The sequence below is a fragment of the Amblyraja radiata genome, chromosome 3 (genome assembly GCF_010909765.2).
Source record: "Amblyraja radiata isolate CabotCenter1 chromosome 3, sAmbRad1.1.pri, whole genome shotgun sequence".
Lineage (NCBI taxonomy): Eukaryota > Metazoa > Chordata > Chondrichthyes > Rajiformes > Rajidae > Amblyraja > Amblyraja radiata.
Genome location: NC_045958.1, coordinates 71,789,216 through 71,806,342, shown reverse-complemented (window position 1 = coordinate 71,806,342; position 17,127 = coordinate 71,789,216).

Genomic DNA, 17,127 nt, shown 5'->3' with positions numbered 1-17,127 from the left:
TATCTGGCATGCCATATTGCTTAATAATTTTCACAAACACTTTGGGGTTTAACATCCATTCGATGTTGTCATTAAATATACGTGACCTGGTGTCTGCCACTGTATTTAGCTTACCTGGCAGGTAAGTTGCTGATAGCCAAATATGTCTTTCAACACACCATTGCCAAATTGTGTTGACCAATTTGTCGCATGATATCGATTTTATGCCGCCCATATGGTTAATATAGGCCACCACCGTAGTATTATCTATTTGTAACCGAACATGCAAGTGATGCATATTTGATGCATATGCTTTTAAACCATAAAAGGCACCCAACATCTCTGGATAGTTAATGCCTAGTGTAAGTAGGAACGATGATTCTAGGTTAGTCCATCTACCACCTGTGCTGGATATGGAGTTAGTTGCTCCCCAGCCTTGAGCACTGGCATCTGTTTGGATAATTAAAGTAGGGTTAATGATGATGATAGGGCTGAAACTATGCCAAACGTTTTCTGCCCACCACTGTAGTTCTGATATTGCTTCAGTGGGTAATTTCATGATACGATCATAATGACCTGCATGTCGTTTTAGTGCCTGTACCTTTGCTCTTTGTAAGTTTTGATAGTGCAAAGGTCCAAATTGTGTAGCCGGAAATGCTGCTACCATTTTCCCAATTACTCTTGCTACTTGTCGAATAGTTGGTCGCTCGTTGACCATTAAATTGTTACATGATTGTGCCAATTCAATTGTTTTGTCTTTTGGCAAAGTTACAGACATGTGGACTGAGTTAATAGTGAAGCCCAAGTAGTCCATGGTTGTGGATGGCTTCAACTTAGATTTATCTGGATGTAAGACAAATCCCAAGGTTTCGAACAACTGTTTGGTAGCTGACACAGCTGATATAGCCAATTCCATGGTCTTGCCTACTATTAAGATATCATCAAGATATGCCATGACAATATGTTTTTGTCTTCTTAATATTGCCACGGCTGGTTTTAGTATCTTGGTGAATAATCTTGGGGCTGATGTTAACACATTGGGTAATGCTTTAAACTGCCATAGCTGCCCCATCCAGGTAAATTTCAGGTATCTGCGATGATCCTTGTGAATGGGTACTGTCCTTTGGAAATCAGTTGTTTGGCAGTAACAAACGTTTCCATTTTGAAATGTACATACTTAAAAAAAATATTTAGTGAAGTTAAGTCAATGATGATGCGACACCCACCATCTTTTTTAGTTTTAGTGAATATATTTGACACAAATTCCAAGGGTCCATGTTTTGTTTTTTCAATGATACCCTTAGTGATTAGTCTCACCAGTTCAGCTTGTCCCTCTCGTTTTTCTTTAACCGAGAGGGAAAAGACCCTCCGTGGTGAATGCTGAACTGGTGGCAATTTTTCTAGTATAAATTGTATTTTGTATCCACTAATGCTATTGAGTATATACTTGTCACTCGTGATAGACTCCCATGCTCCCTTAAACAGGTGTAATCTCCCCCCTGTTAGTATTGCGCCCCTACTTTCTATATGCTGGTAGGAACCAGACCCACCTACCTCCATGGTTATGGGTGTTTCCTCTGCCTCTTCCCAGGCCGGCGAGTCTTGCGCATTGTTTGACGTGGCGGTGATGTTTGGGGGTGGCGCATTTTCCATGGGGTCTGCTCTGGGCCCTGGTCTAAAAAAGACTTCCGGTGGTGAAATGTGGACCCCGAGCTTTCACCAGTCCCATAGGGTAGATGTCGACTGGTGGACGCGATGGGGTACTGCCGCTTGGGTATTGTGGTTTTGGGTTTGCTCGTCCCGGGGCCTGCCCTCATGAGACCGAACGTTTTATTTGAAAATATTTTTATTGGAGATAGGTACATAACCTATTACATCATTACAGTCTTACATTTTTAAATTGATAATATTGTCAATTATTATTACATTGTCTCCAATACCTTTTGCCTTTTTTTTAAAAAACTAGATAGAACTAAAGAGATAGGTGAAGTAAAGAAAGATAAGAAAGAGAAGAAAAAAAAAAAGAAAAAAAAGGAAAAAGATAGTTAAAGAAGAATGGAAAAATTTATTAAAATAAAAAACTTCATTCGAGATATATTCGTACATTTCAAAGTATAGCATTTCATCCATTCTTTAGCCCGAGTGCTAGTCAGGTTCCTGTGCTGAACTATTCTGACCCTTTAAGTAATCAATAAAAGGAGACCATGTTCCAACGAATAATTCCTGTTTGTCCAACAGGGAAAATCTGATTCTTTCCACGTTTAAGGTCTCCGTCATTTCTATAATCCACATTTTGATTGTGGGGGCCGTAGGGCCTTTCCAAAATTTTAGAATTAATTTTTTTCCTGTTATTAAACTATAATCAATAAAGTTTCTTTGTGTTGTTCTAAATGTTTGATTTAATTCTAATATTCCGAGTATTATTAATTTTGGATCTGGGTCCAATTGTGTGTTGGTTACTTTAAATATTATACTGAAAATATTTACCCAGAATTTTTTAATTTTTATACAGTTTGCAAACATATGAGATAATGTAGCTTCTAAATGTTGACATTTATCACATATAGGTGAGATATGTTGAAAATTTTTATGTAGTTTTGTTTTTGAATAATGTAACCTATGTATTACTTTAAATTGTATTAGAGAATGTCTGGCGTTTAGTGGACACTGATGTATGTGTTGCAAACTTTCTTCCCAAGTATCTTTCGTTATTACTTGATTTAATTCTTTTTCCCATGTTTGTCTGTGTAAGCCCGTCGAAGGAATGTCACTGTCTAATAAGATATTATATATATAAGATATTAATTTTTCTGTATTAGGATGTTTGTTCCAACATTCATCAAGAATTTCTGAATTTCTAATTCGAAAATTTTGAGAGTTCGATTTTACATAATCTCTAAGTTGAAGATATCTGAAATAATCATTTCCTCGAAGTCCATAAGTCTGTTGCAACTCCTGAAATGTCAGAAAAGTGCCTTCCTTGTAAAGTTGTCCCATATTTTTAATTCCATAATTCTTCCATTGTGTAAAACCCCCGTCCAACCATGAAGGCTTAAACAAAGGATTATTCACAATTGGAAGAAAAAGTGATAAATTATCTAATTTTAATGTCCTTTTTAATTGTTTCCAAATTCGTATAGCACTAAATATTATAGGGTTTTCCCTATAAATTTTTTTGTTTAATTTAGACGTAGCAAATAATATCGAACCGATATCAAAAGGTAAACAATCTTCCTTTTCCATTTTTAACCAGTCTGGTTGATGATCTATTTCTTCCAACCAGAAATTCATATTTTTGATATTAACTGCCCAGAAATAAAACAAAAAATTAGGTAAAACCAAGCCTCCATTTATTTTTGATTTACACAAGTGTCTTTTGTTTATCCTATGATTCTTATAATCCCAGATAAAATCATTAACAATAGAGTCCAATTTTTAAAAAAAGTTTTTTGCCAGATATATCGGAATTGTCTGAAAAAGGTATAATATTTGCGGTAAAAAAATCATATTTATGGCATTAATTTTGCCAACCATTGAGATAGGAAGTGTTTTCCAGTATTGAATATTCTTATGTAGTTTGTTCAGTAATGGGGGGAAATTTGCTTTAAATAATGATGTATATATCTTAGTTACATAAATACCTAGATATTTAAATTTTTCATTTACTATTTTAAATGGAAATTGTTGTATTATCTGTTTGTTATGTTCCCTTATTGGCATAATTTCACTTTTATTCCAATTTATTCTGTATCCTGAAAGTGAACCAAATTGGGTTATTAGCTTTAATAAGTTTGGAATACTAATTTCTGGTTTTGTAATGTAAATTAATACATCATCTGCGTATAGAGAAATTTTATTCACTGTGTCCTTTGTGTTATACCCATGTATTTCCGGATGCCCCCTAACTCTTTCTGCCAGTGGCTCAATAGCAAGCGCAAATAATAATGGAGATAACGGGCATCCTTGTCTACAACCTCTAGATAGGCTAAATTTAGATGACAACCTTTGGTTTGTAAATATTCTAGCCGTGGGATTTGTATATAACAGTTTTATCCATGTACAGAATTTCTCCCCTAGCTGCATCTTTTCCATCACCGAAAATAAATAAGACCATTCGACCTGATCAAATGCTTTTTCAGTGTCAAGTGAGATTATTGCTAGATCTTCATTAATAATTCTCTTGGAATATATAATATTGAATAATCTTCTTAAATTATAATATGAGTACCGTTTCTGAATAAAGCCTGTTTGGTCAGGGTGTATTAATTTATTCATCACTGTACTTAATCTATGCGCTAGTATTTTAGTTAATATTTTCTGATCTGTATTTAAAAGTGCAATTGCTCTGTATGATCCCGGGTCTTCCGGATCTTTATCAGCTTTAGGAATAAGTGTTATTATAGATTCATTTAAAGTGTCTGGAAGTTTCTGTTGAGTATAGATATACTCATACAGTCTTTGTAAACGTGGGCAAAGCAAATCATAAAATGTTTTGTAAAATTCGGAGCCTAAACCATCTGGTCCTACTGCTTTACCATTTTTTAAAGAGCCAATAGACTCCTCAATATCCTTTATCGTAATCTCCCTTTCTAATAATTCTCTATCGTTTGAATCTAAACCTTTTAAATTACATTTTATTAAAAAATCTGCTATTCCTTCTGATTGTGCTACGGTTTTAGTTGAATAAAGGTTATGATAGTATTGGAGAAATCTATCATTTATGTCCTTGGGCATTTTTAATAATTCTCCTGTCTCTGTTCTAATTTTATGAATTATTTTTTCCCCTTCCATTTTTCGTAACTGACGTGCTAATAGTTTTTGTGGTTTGTCTCCAAATTCAAAATGTAATTGTTTGGTTTTTTGATAAAGTTTTATTACTTGTTCTGAATACATTTTATTTAATTTATATTTCAATACCGCAATTTTATTATGTTTTAACGTAGATGGCATTCTCGCATTTTCTATATCTAGTTGCTTGATTTCACTTTCCAATGTTTGTTGCTTAATCCTGTTCTCTTTATTATAAAATGCTTGAGCAGAAATTAATGTACCTCGAACATAAGCTTTGAACGTTTCCCACATAAGAGAAGTAGGTGTGTCAGGGTTGTCATTTACCTCAAAAAATATTTGAATCTGTTTAATAATATATTCCTGGCATGATCTTTCGTTCAAAATTTGTGGGTTAAATCTCCAATATGCTTGTTTCTCGGACATTCCATTTAATTTAATCATGAATGTTACAGGTGCATGATCTGAGATTATAATGTTATGGTATTTTGAATTATAAATAAATGGGATAAACGTAGAGTCAACTAAAAAATAATCTATTCTTGAGTATGTTTTGTGTACTGGTGAGTAGAATGAATATTCCCGTCCAGTTGGGTTTTCTATTCTCCAGACATCCTTAATATCAGTGGTATTAATAAATGAATTTAAAAATACACTTGATTGAGATTTTACTTTTTTTTGCCTTGATGATCTATCTAAGTATGAATCTAATGTACAATTGAAGTCTCCTCCAATTATTAATTTATATTGTGTAAATTCAGGAATTTTATTAAATATTTTATTAAAAAACGTGGGGTTATCAAAATTAGGCCCATAAACATTTAGAAGAATCACTTTTTCTCCATTTAACTCTCCAACTAATATAATATATCTACCATCAATATCCACTATTGTTGAAGAGTTCGTAAAAGGTATTCCTTTACGAATTAATATTGCAACTCCTCTGGACTTGTGGGAAAAGGAGGAATGATATGATTCAGCAATCCACTTAGCTTTAAGTCTATGTTGAGATTCCTTTTTAAGGTGTGTTTCTTGAAGAAATATTATATCTGTTTTGATTAAATTTAGATGTGCCAAAACTTTACCTCTTGATTGGTTCATTGATTCCCTTGACATTCCAACTACAAAATGTTATTCCCTGACCCCCTCTTGTCATGTTAACATCTTGCATATTGTTTCTAAGGTGGTCTATAACCGAGCAGAAGGTACAACACATAGAACCTGACCCTGCTCCCGAACCTCAAATAGATGAATTTAAAATCATATACGTCGCTCTTCCGAACACATCTCCTTGTATTAGTCTTATTTTTCCATTCAAACATTAAGTTATAAAAATATTTAAAGTGAAGAAAGTGATAGTTGGTTAGTGTAGGGTGAAAGAAAAAGAACTACATCTACAATTAGTGTAGTTAGTGATAGCCACACTAACGTGGCTAGAATTCTAAAGACTTCCGTAGCCTTTGTAAAAAAAAAAATTCCCAGCTCCGTGCCCGAAGAAAAAAAAAAGATTATTTCTAACATTCAAATAGCTTCTTTGGGAGTAACAAACTTATTTACATACCCATACATACACACACACAATATATATATCTATATATATATATATATATATATATATATATATATATATATATATATATATATATATATATATATATATATATATATATATATATATATATATATATATATATATATATATATATATATATATATATATACCCATATGTATACATACATAAGCACGCAACCCTGCAGAAAAGATCAAGGACAGCAAAAATTCACAACGTTATTATTCTCTACATATCATATTAATTTTTTCGCTAAATCTATAAATTTAATTTTAAATTGAAAAATAAAGAGAAAAACCGTCAAACTTTATTATGACGTAGGCTAATTTACCTCTTGCATATCTTCCTATATAATATAAGTATGTAATTCATTTCTACGTTAATCGAAGACTATTAATTATTAATCATTGTTATCAATCATATACAGTATTAACTTTTTATGAGAAATGTTAATGTTAATAATTTTAGTGGTAATATGGATATTTAATAAGTATTAGTTGTTACATATATAGTTAGATATGAATATACAGATAATAATAATGATTAGTAAACAAAAAAAATAAAAAAATTACAAAGATCACGGTTTTATCCAATGTCCTCCGTCGATTTCGGTTTCCGAATGTCCTTAAAGCTCTTGAAAGAACTTTAAAGGTCCTTTTAGATCTGGCGGTCCTGTTAGTCCTTGACTCCTAAGAAGTAATGTAAATTCTTCAGTCTATGGTCATGTTACCGACTTCTTTGGCATATTCCAGTGCTTTTTCGTGGTCTGTAAAAAAGTGCTCCTTGGACTTGTAGGAGACTCTTAATCTTGCGGGATAAAGCAAGCTGTATCTCAAATCAGGTACATTCTTCAATATTCTTTTTGTCTCAGTGAACAGCGCTCTTTTCTTGAAGACTTCTGCCGGATAATCTCGGTAAATACTGAATCTCACACCTTCAAAGAGGAGCTGTCCGCCTCGAACAATTTTCTTCATTATATCGTCAAATTCATGATCCAGTTGCACTTTTACGATAATTTGTCTTGGATGGGCATCATCTTGTATACGACGTCGCTGCGCTCTATGAGCTCGACCAAGTGAAGGTTTGTGATCCAATTTTAAGGCTTTTTGTAATAGGTCTGCCACAAAATCCCGAGTGCCCATTTCCCTCTCACTTCCTTCTTTCACCCCTACAATTCTTAGATTCTTACGCCTTTGACGCCCCTCCAAATCGGTACATTTATCACTTAATTTGATCACCATATCGGAGAGGCGTTGGTTTTCAGTAAGGAGTCGACTTACAGTTTCCGCACTTGTCGTCGCCCATTTCTCAAGTTCGGTTATCGCTGTTCTATGTTGATCAAGTTCGTGATGAATGGGGTCCACCTCCGTTTTAACCTTCATTTCCACCGAAACGAGCCTGGCTTCCAGCACTTCCATCTGATCCTTGACCTCTTCCTCCCTCGTCCTCTTCCAGATTTCCAGCATTTGTTGAACGGTAGAAAGCATTTCTGCTTTAAAATCTACCTTAAAAGCGTCAAGTACCTCTTTAAAATTCTCTCCAAAGGTTTTCATTTCGGCAGCGAGAAAGGTTTTAAGATCCTCCATTTCAGACTTTTTCTGTTTCATTTTCTTCGGAGGGTCTTCCTGGGCCGTCGTTGTAACTGAAGCCGAGGCCTCTGTAGGGCCTTCCTCTTCCATCTGCGGTTTCCCTTTACCGGCTTTTTTTTGTGTCCCACGGGGGGGGGGGGGGGTACGTTGTAGCGCCATACCATAAAGTCGCGCGCCTGATGACGTCACGCAGGCAGCCGTTCAGATCGCGATCGCTGCAGGTGAGACCCGATTTTCTCCCGTTTTTAGATTCTTCGGCACGGAGCTAGTTGGCGCTGGACTCAAGCCTCCATAGCGCCACCGGAAGTCTAGACCGAACGTTTTAGAGGCCTCTTCCATATCCTTGACTTTTTTAGTGAGGTCTTTGCCAAAGAGCAGTGTGTCTGGCTCAGTGGTTGGGATTTTGCACAACCCTGCGAATTTTGGATTGAGGGCAGGTCTTATAATTTCTTTACGGAGGTTATTTATCTCGAACTGCGTGTTGCACAGCAGTGCGAGAGTGTCCTGTTGGTTTGTGGTCATTTCTGTATTGTCCATAGAACGAGCAAATGATGTGATGGCTGACGTCAGGAGCCTGAGGATCCGCTGCAGTTTCAGCTCCTGATTTCGAATATTTGTCCCAACGTGCCCCCAGATTTGGCTGTTGACAGCCGGCACTTTGAGTGATTCACAATTTTCAGGAGCTGTGTATAATTATAAGAAGTCATTAACCACCTGCTCCTGTAGGGGCCTGTTGGAAAGATGGTTAATGCTGGCCGCTAGTTTAGGCTCTAATGGCCTTCCTGCACGTGGGGCTGCCACGTAGCGGTCCACCACACCCAGCAGCTCTTCCTGTTCCTGTACCCCTGGCATACTCCCGACTTCTTCAGCCAGCATCCCCTCTTCCTGACCAGCCCAGCCCTGGTCACCAAAGCTGCCCTCGGATGAGAGGGAAGCGATGGCTAGTGCACAAGGCACTGTGGAGGGAGTGCCTGAACTCCCCCTGCGAGACTGCTCCTCACGAAGCGAGTCTCGCTGGAGCACCTGCTCCAGGAGCCGCTCCATGCGGCTCAAGCGGCTGTCTCTCCCCCGAACGGGTGGTGAGACGTCCCAGTCCGACGAATCGGAAACCACCGGCCGGATGGTCTTCCTGGTGGTTTTGCATCCAGTCCGCTGCTCAGGCGCTAGCGAGACTGGGCTCGGCCCGGTGTCGGGGGTGGCGGAGCGCCGGGTAAGCGGTCCTACCACCTCCTGCCCCCCACTGATCGAACGCTCCTCCATTGGAGTCGAGCGGGTAACAGGTTTCTTCGAGAGCCTTGTTCTATTCATATTCTTGCTGTGGAAACAAAGCAGAAGGCTCTCCTTGCCAAGAGAAAACCGACCTCAGAGTAACTTACCTGACGGTCCGTCTTTTAAACTGTAGCGGGAGCGCCTGACTCCCGCTGCTGCCGCTGTTGCACTGCTGAACGCAATGCCGCGCATGCGTGCTGAGCGGGTTCTTCACATAGTCACTCACGTGACTCCGAAGTAAAATCTTCCGTTTGTGCATGTCGAGTTGCTTGCATTAGTTGAAACAGGATGGACCACGTGAAGGTTGCAATCTTCCACCCCCTGCATCTAGCTTGTTCAGTCCTTTTAAAATGTAATTATAATTTCATTAAATTTACACCTTCTGGAGGTCTCTGTTTGAGCGAGGCCAAGAGAGCTTGATCAGGTTGTGCGAGGATCAAACACATGGTGGTTAGGTAGTGGGAACTGTAATTGTGTTTTGTCAAAGTAAAGTTTACATGCGCAAGTGCTTGACTCAGTGATATTTGACTGAAACTAGACTAGAGGGAAGCTTAGAACGAGCAATTTACAGTTGATCAGGTCCAAATTGCCAATGTATCCACCATAGCCGCAATGCACAAGGATTAATGCGATGGAATGTCCATGCTATATACTTCCAGTGTGCACCACACAGCTGTCCTGCGAACTATATGCACTCAAAATTTCAAGACATCATCACCCTTTCCAGCTAAAAAAAACTGTACGAAAAATTCCAATTTGTGGTCCATTGTGATCCAATTTACTCCAGATTCAAATCTTGATCAAATTTTTCCTAAAAAATCAGTAAAGATTGGGTAAGAGGGATGGAAAATGATTGCTGAGATATTTAGCAAAATCTCTAATCCTATATCTCTAGCCCTACATATCAGATTCAATGATTGCAAAATTCAATTTTCAGGGCTAGAGTGTTTGTTTGGCATTAATTATAACTGTCAGAAGTTAATATTCTCTTGAATACCTTGACCTGAATTTATTCTACCATGTTTCATAGGTAAGTGCAACAGGTTCACATTCTTACACTGTTGATATTGTTAAGACTATCATTTAGGTTCAATTATAGTGCAGCGTTTGAGGGAGCAAGATAACAGACCATTACGTCCTGATTCTTGTCTTTAGCCCAGCCACTATGCAGTGCAGAAGCTACTTTCTGATCACTCCACTATAACAATGAGCCATTCCCCAAACTGCAATGTAAAATCGTGGGCATTGTATTACAGTTCCCTTCTTTTTTTCCTGCTGAAAGCAAAACAACGAGAGCATCTGGAGTAAATTTAAACAAGAACAGAACTGTAAAAAATGTAAATTACATAATCAGATTTACATTAAAAATAGACACAAAAAGCTGGAGTAACTCAGAGGGACTGGCAGCATCTCTGGAGAGAATGAATAGGTGACGTTCCGGATCGAGACCCTTCTTCAGACTATTTTGATTCACTCAAAATGGAATCATTTGGATAAAGTCAAAGTGTTTCACAGTGATGCTTCATAGGCCAGAATATATAAATGTTATAATTTACAAATAATAGCATTTAAAATTGTAACTGTAACATTAGTTATAAATGCATTCACTGCTGTCCATCCCTGATTTATCTGAGAAGGCGGTGGTAGATCTTTCAATAACTATTGTTTTTTTTACAATTACATATCTTGCAGAGCTACTCAGGGGGCACAGAAGTCAACATCATAGCGTGGGACTCGCTGGGAAAATCTGGAAACTGCATTGCCGTTTAATTTTCTGGTTGTAGCCCACAAATTACCAGACCTAATGAGTTCAACTTCACAACTTATAGAGGGAATTAAGTTCATAGCTGCTGGGCTCATTGCCCAATACTTGTATCACTTTAAAACCCCACAAACATCACGAACATATAAGTTGCATTTACTCCCCACGAAGAGTGCTTCAATTTTGACAAGGTGATTTACAGCATTCAAAGCTTATTAAGTACAATTGAAATATTTCTTTAAAGCTGTTTAGAATTATGTTGTAATTATTCAACAGAAGTGAATCGGGGACTTTTAAAAACTTTTCTACCCACGTATTAAACACTGTCTGGGCAAGTTAATTGAGAGACAGGGAGATGGAGATACAATGAAAACAATTTACATAAATCAGGGATGTCTGGGGGAGAGAGAGGGTTGGAGGAGGGTGTGATAAATTAAAGTTATGCAATTCCGACCACTACATTTATTCTTGTAAGCATTGCCCAGATTATGTTAAATGCTATGTGTTGGAGTCAACATTTACGATCTTTCTGATGAAATAATAATTTCAGATTGTTTTAGATTAATAGAATTAATCATAAAATGTTGAACATTCGGCTAAGTGCCTTAGATGACGCACAAACTACATTTAGGGTTCATTGAAATCAATGAACACTCAGAAAATAAATAGCTGTAGTCATGATCTTCTTAGACCTTTCTCATAATCTAATGTTTATTCTAACAGTCTGAGTTGTTCAAACCTCCACACAAAAGAGATAAAGATTCCAGATGACAATATTATCTGGGACAATGTAACAGGAAGAAACAACACATACGTGTTCATAAGTGAAGCTCTCTCTTAAAAAGAAGGGCTAATGTAAATAGGTTTCTGTCTGACTCAAACCCAAATTGCAGCCTGCAGTTTCAGACAGGTACGGCAGTATAAATGCACCCTCAAGCCACAGGCAGGCAACTAAAGATGTGATGTTGTGGGACTTGCTTCTACACTATATTCCCAAGCAACAGGAAGGCCTTCAACTTATCACTTGATTCTCTCAGGGGCCCTTTCTGGGTACAGTATGTATGTTGGACGATGTCCAGAAAGTAATCAATGCACATAACAAATTCTGGTTCCCCAGTGTTCCTGCCATCATTCCAGAATCATTCTGAATTATTTTTTTAATGAAATGATACATCAAACTTGAACACATGTACTTCAGCAGGGAGGCCGAATCGTTGAACGGAAGAAAAGATCAACAAAATTCATAATGTGGTGAAAAAATGAGATGTGCAGGAATGGGAGAGGTGTGAGAATGCTTTGCATAATCAGGGGGTGGGGGTGGGGGTGAGGGAGGGTGGGGGAGGGGGCAACTTTGAGTGATGTCATAGTTATCAAGGATTGCAAAACAGGTATACATGAGGGATTGTTTTATGGTTATTATTTCAGTGGCCATCGAAAGTTGTTAATTGTGGTAGTGTTTTTTGGGCACCTTGACTGAATCTATAAATAAAACGTATAAAATAATGAGATACAGTTTTGCCTGGGTAAATTGTCTGTACTGCAGTATTTGCAATTTAGTGGAAAGTAGGGGATCATGACAGAAGCCTCCTCATGGCGATCCCCGGAAACAACGACATGATGCACTCTGTAACACGTCGGGGAACCAATTCTGTTAGACAACGACAAAAGTCAACAGCGAGCTACAACACAGAGAAAGGAAGGCAGACCACAGATTGACCACAGTCACGGATGGGCCTTTGTCAAGGCCAGCCCTCTCCGTCCTGTCATGGCACTGTGAAGGCATATCTAATAGGGAAGATCATTTCTGAAGGAAAGTGGGATGTTCTCTGTCTACAGGAAACCCACTGAGGACCGAAACACCGACAAACAACAATACCAGGCACGCTACTTGTTGCAGAACGCAAACATGACAAACATGGAAGTGCCGTCTACTAAGCACCTCTGATGAAGGAGGTATTGAGACCATCACATTCAGCTTCACGTCGGTGGCCATCACATCAGTATACAAACCACTGCAAATGCAACTGAATCTGCCATCTCAGTATCAGTATCAGTATATCTTTATTGTCATTTTCCTGAGTACTCACATACCCAGAGGAAACAAAAAAAACGTTACTCAACCAGTGTCCATTCAGTGTGCAGTACAAATAACAACAAATAACTAGATATAAAAAAACATATATCATGAACAAATTAAATTAAACACTCTACTCTCTACTAAACATCAACAGGCGTTCCGATCGACAGCTGCTGCAGTGTGTCCAGGTTGGTGGTTGGTGCGCGATACTTTGGCAGGGGGCTAAGTCCGTTTATCAGTCTTATAGCCTGCGGGAAGAAGCTGAGGAGCATCCTGCTGGTTTTGCAGCTAATGCTCCTGTACCTCTTCCCAGATGGCAGGATGGAGAATATGTGATGCGATGGGTGGTAGGGGTCTTTGATGATGGAGATGGCTCTGTTGATACATCTCTTCCTGTATATGTCCAGCAAGAAAGGGAGTGGAGCACCAATAATCCTGCTGGCGGTCTTCACAATCCTGTCAAGTTGGTGCCGTTCGTACGCCTTGCAGCTCCCGAACCAGGAAGTGATGCCGTTGGTTAATGTGCTCTCGATTGTCCCCCCATAAAAAGTTTGTAGATGTGTAGTGGGGAGACCTGCTTTACGTAGTCTTCGGAGAGGGTGTAGTCGCTGCTGGGCTCTCTTGACCAGTGCTGTGGTGTTGGTTGTGGACATCAGGTCATCTGACAGGTGGAGTCCTAGGAACTTCATGCTGCTGACCCTTTCCACATCAGCTCCATCGATGTGCAGAGGTGTATGGTGTTGTTTCCAGTGAATGTCTCAACTGCTGCATACGTAATCTGGATTGGTGACTTTCATTGCCACCACACCCAATGGGGCTACAACGACAACAATGAAGATGGTGAGGCAGCTTGCATGTGGGTGGAAACTGGCGGACTGACGCTGCTTCATGATGCTAAACTACCAAAATCATTCAACAGCTGTAGATGGAAGAAAAGATACAATCCCGACCTGATCTTCACAAGAAATATCACTAAATGCCACAAAATGCTTGAACAGCCAATTCCAGGGTCTCAACATCAACCAATTGGGATCCGCATCACAGCTGCAGTGACCCCAAAACACCCTCCCGTATTCCAACGACCATTCAATTTCAGAAAGGCGGACTGGGAGGCTTTTGCTGAGGCTACTGATGAACTTGTGCAAGATATAGAAAGTTCATCACACAACTACAACCAGTTTGTTGATGCGATGCACACACAGCACGCAAGACCATTCCGCGGGGCTGCTGGCTTAACTACATTGCAGGCGTGGACGCTGAAACTGCTGACTTACTGTCTATGTACGAAATAACTTTTCGATGAAGACCCATTCGCAGACAAAACAGCTGAGATGGGGAAACAGCTCACAGGTGCACTCAATGAGGCAAAACGCAGACAATGGCAGGAGCTAATAGAAACAACAGACTTACGACACAGTAGCAGGAAGGCATGGGTGAAACTGAGACATCTCGGTAATGACCCCACCCACAGTAAACCACGTGGAAATGTGCCTGCTAACCAGGTTGCCCACCAGTTGTTGCTAAACGGCAAGAATAGTGGTAAGAAACCTCCGCCCCCAAAGGTTGTTGATGGCAACAACCGATACGACAGACGGTACATTCAATCTTTCACCATGGACGAACTCAACAAAGCCCTGAATGTGATGAAACCTAACAAGGCAGCTGGCTTAGACAACATCAGAACTGAGATGCTGAAACATCTGGGTCCCAGAGCACGAGAATGGCTGCCAGAGATGTTTAACATCTGCATAGCAACCAACTCCATTCCACGAGTCTGGCGGAAATCCAAGGTTGTTGCCTTTCCGAAACCAGGCAAAGATGCCAATCTTCCCAGCAGCTACCGGCCTATATCCCTGCTGTGCCACCCATATACACTGATGGAAAGATGCATACTTAACCGCATCACGCTGGATGTAGACGATGTCTTGATACCTGAACAGGCTGGATTCCGCCACAGGAAATCAATAACCGGACAACTGTTGAACCTCACTCAGTACATTGAAGATGGCTTAGAGGGGAAGCTGATCACAGGTCACACTTGTCCCCAGCATATGACACTGCAAACCACCGTACCATGAAAGTCATACTGCAACAAACACTACAGAACTCTCATCTTGTCCAGTTCATCATGACAATGATGGAGAACCGCCGCTTCTTCGTGTGCCTGAATGGTCAGAACAGCCGTTGGAGATGCCAACAGAATGGTCTACCACAAGGCAGTGTCCTTGCCCCAATGTTGTTCAATATATACTCCAATGACGAACCCATCACCCCAAACACTAGGTTGTTTCTGTATGCCAATGACTTATGCATCGCAACTCAATCCTCAGACTTCAGCCAGATTGAGACCATACTAGAGAGTGCTCTGCAGAATATGACAACATACTACCAACAGAACTCTCTGCGTCCAAACCCAACAAAAACGCAAAGCGCAGCTTTCCACCTCCGGAGCCGGGATGAGTAACGTCAACTGCAGGTGCGATGAAACGATGTCCTGTTGGAACACTGCAAAGCCCCAAAGTACCTAGGTGTGGTCCTTGATCGCATGTTATCATATCGCCAACATGTTGAGAAAACCAAGGCAAAGGTCAACACCCGGAAAAATATCATCGAAAAATTGGGAAACAGCTCATTTGGAAGTGACCTAACAACAATCCGCACTGCAGCCCTGGCGCTCTGTTTCTCAGTGGCAAAATATGCAAGCCCTGTCTGGAGCCGCTCTAAACATGCACGCAGGGTGGACTCTGCATTGAACACTGCCCGCAGGAAAACCACAGGATGCCTGAAGCTGACAAAGGTTGAACACTTGTACGAGCTGGCTGGCATCGACGAACCATCTCGAAGACGTGATCGGGCAGCTGCAGTAGAACGCTTCAATGCGGACACCGACCCCCGCCACCCCTTGCACAATCCCCAACATGCAAAGAAATGCTTGAAGAGTCGGAACAGCTTCATGGAACTAGAGCCAACCGTACCAGGCACCAAAACCAAACAACAGATGGCCCCAGGACACCACCTGCCTTACACTACCTGGAAAGCCCTAAACCGCCTCCGCACTGGAGTGGGACGTTGCGGACTCAACCTGAAGAAGTGGGGCTTTTCGGACTCTGACAAGTGCAACTGTGGAGCAATCCAGAGATTAGGAAGGGATGCAGAATGCTAAAGCTGTAGCGTGGAGAAAAGGGATCCCATTGGCACCAATGGTGGGACAGAATGGGAGTTAGGATAGGCTCTATTTAGACCAGAATAAGATTTTGAAGAACAGGCCAGTCCTGAGCACTTTACATTTGTAATTGGATATTGCATTGATGGTGAGGCTTTGGGTAGAATAGTTAATTAACAACTCTTGGACAAATACAGGAGAAAGGAGTAGAGTAAAAAAAATTGTGCCAAATGCATCAAAGGTAAGGAAAAACAAAATAAATATATATATTAAAAAATATTAAGTAAGCAGGGATATGTGGCAAGGTTTTAGGGCCTTCTTGGGACTTTCATTTGTGCCCCATGGCAGCAAGTATAAAGTGTTAACAATTATGAATGCAGAAATAGAGATTAGAGCATTAATTTACAAAGGCAGAAGTGCTTAATGGGAGATTTTAACTTTTGTATAGATTTGGATCCATAGCATATCCCACACTTGAAAATAGTGAATAATTTAAATGTACTTCAGATAGCTTTTGCACCAATTTACCACAAAATTCCACAAATGAACTGTTTTTATTAGATTTAGTGATGAGTTATGAACCAGATTTAAGTTGGGGCTATATATACCTATATTCAGAAACACACATTACTTACTTATGCCATTTGAAAATGTGGATAAATGTGGATAAATGTGAGGTTATCCATTTTGGTGGCAAAAACAGGAAAGCAGACTATTATCTAAATGGTGGCCGACTAGGAAAAGGGGAGATGCAGCGAGACCTGGGTGTCATGGTACACCAGTCATTGAAAGTAGGCATGCAGGTGCAGCAGGCAGTGAAGAAAGCGAATGGTATGTTAGCTTTCATAGCAAAAGGATTTGAGTATAGGAGCAGGGAGGTTCTATTGCAGTTGTACAGGGTCTTGGTGAGACCACACCTGGAGTATTGC